This window comes from Myotis daubentonii, chromosome 21, assembly GCF_963259705.1.
Source record: "Myotis daubentonii chromosome 21, mMyoDau2.1, whole genome shotgun sequence".
In the NCBI taxonomy this organism is placed as follows: Eukaryota; Metazoa; Chordata; class Mammalia; order Chiroptera; family Vespertilionidae; genus Myotis; species Myotis daubentonii.
Window position 1 is genome coordinate 6,502,831 of NC_081860.1, and position 2,347 is coordinate 6,505,177.

General features: G+C 54.2%; 1 pseudogene; it reads left to right on the top strand.

The window, feature by feature from the left end:
• The first annotated feature begins 262 nt into the window (after positions 1-262).
• On the top strand, positions 263-1,788 carry LOC132223037 (ADP/ATP translocase 3-like; annotated as a pseudogene).
• Positions 1,789-2,347: the final 559 nt, after the last annotated feature.

The window sequence follows — 2,347 nt, forward strand, 5'->3', positions numbered from 1 at the left end:
AAGAATTGGGAAATGGCAAGTTTTAAATATTTCTTTAAGGTTGTGTTTACATCTTACTGATTTTAAAAATACATATCAAAATGTTTTTATTGATTTCAGAAAGGTTTGAGAGAGGGAGAGAGAGATAGAAACATCAATGATGAAAGTGAATCATCGATATGCTGCCTCCCACAGGCCACCTACTGGGGTGGAACCCACAGTTCAGCATGTTGACGATAGTCACTGTGGTTGGTTTCGACAACCACGATCAGAAAGTGGGGTCATGGCTGAACTGTGGGCCCTGTGGACGGACTTGACCTTCTCTGAAGGAAGGCTCACAGATTACCTTGATGCTCAGGCTACCTTCCGTTGGGTACCTCTGTACCAGAGGAATTTTCCATAACTGAATGCAAATAAAATGTCCAGTGGCTGACACTTTTGCTTAAAGGTGTATCTGTAAGGTACTTTAGTATACTCACCACAATGATAGTACCCCAGAAGAAAAGGACATACACAGAGGCAGAATTGATGATAAGCACCCACAGAATTTCAGAGGATCTGGCCAAAACTCACAACAATGGGACAGGATATGGAACAAATGCAATAATATTTGAGATAATAAAGAGCCTCGGACCTTTACAATAAATGAAGCTCAATGAATCATCTTTAGCCTTTTGGTCAGGGCGGTGGCTACAGCTGCGGAGCCAGAGACACCCACACTCCCAGCTCCTCTCCATGCCTCCACTCAGATTCCTGCCCTCAGGCCATCTCCTTCACCAAGGACTTCCTCCACCGCCATCTCCTCCAAGACAGCCGTGGCTCCTATCGAGCAGGTCAAGCCAGAGTAGCAGGTGCAACATGCCAGACAGCAGATCACGGCCGACAAGCAGTACGTGGACTGCATCGTGTCCATCCCCGAGGAGCAGGGCGCACTGTCTCTCTGGAGGGGCGACATGGCCAACACCATCCGCCATCCGCTACTTCTCCACCCAAGCACACAACTTCACCTTCAAGGATAAGGATAAGCAGGTCACCCTGGGGGGCGCGGACAAGCACACCCAGTCCTGGAGGTACTTGGCTGGCCACCTCCCTCTGCTTCCTCTGCCCCTGGATTTCACCCGGACCCGGCTGGTGGCCGACGTGGGGATATCGGGCACTGAGCAGAAGTTCAAGGGTCTGGGAGCCTGCCTGGTGCAGATCAGCAAGTCGGACGGCATCCGGGGCTGGTACCAGGGTTTCAGCTTCTCCACGCAAGGCATCATCATCAGCTACCAGGCAGCCTACTTTGGGGTGTACACCATGGCCAAAGGCAGGCCCCCGTACCCCAAGAACACCCACATCCTCACCAGCTGGACGATCCCCCGTCCGTGACGCCTTGGCAGGCCTGGATTCCTACCCCTTTGGCCCCTGGCGAAGGAGGAGGACGCTGCAGTCGGGCGCCAAGGAGCCGGCATCCTGCGCATGCGCACTATGGAGCGCCGGTGGAAGGTCCTCAGGGATGAGGGCGCCAAGGCCTTCAAGGGCGCCTGGTCCAACGTCCTCAGGGGCAGGGGCAGCGCCTTCGTGCTGGTCCTGTCCCTCGAGCTGAAGAAGGGCCTCTAGGTGTCCCGCAGCCCGGACACGGGGCCCCAGGGCCGCGGGGGCCCCTCACGGTTACCGACCATTGACCTTCCAGAAAATTCCAACGTCCCCGCCCGGCCAGATCATGGTAGCACCGGGTTTGTCTCTAGGATGAAACCCTTCTGATCATGACCACTGACACCCCATTCAATGCCTCCATGGGGGGGGGGCACTCCCACGCCCTGCGGGTTCCCATCCGCCCCCCGCCCCACAGGGCCGCCCCTCCCGGCCTTGCGGGCCTCTGTGGGTAGCTTTTATTTAAAGGAAATCATGTCGCCATCCGTGCTTGCGCACTGTCCTCTGCACAGCGAAGTATCCGCAAATCCCTTCTCTGTCGGGCATTCTGCAAACAATTAAACCCAGACATGGAGAGGGGGGGAAAGAAAAAAAAGAAATCATCTTTAGAAAGCCACCATCAGCCTCCGAGGTCTCCAGGGCATTCCTGTGTTTGAGGAAAGACTGGAAGACCTGGCCAGTTCCTCAGTGGTCAGTGCTTTGGCTCCAGGAGTGAATGGTCTCTGGTTCCATTATGGTCAAGGGCAAAGACCTCAATTGGGGGTTTAATCCTAGGGCCATGTCGGGGCACATAAGGAAGGAAACCAATGGATGTGTCTCTCCCTTGTGGATGTTCTCTCTCTCTCTCTCTCTCTCTCTCTCTCTCTCTCTCTCTCTCTCTCTCTCTCTCTCTGTCTGTCTCCCTACGTCCTCCCACCATTCCATCCTCTCTAGAAGTAAATTGAACAAGAAT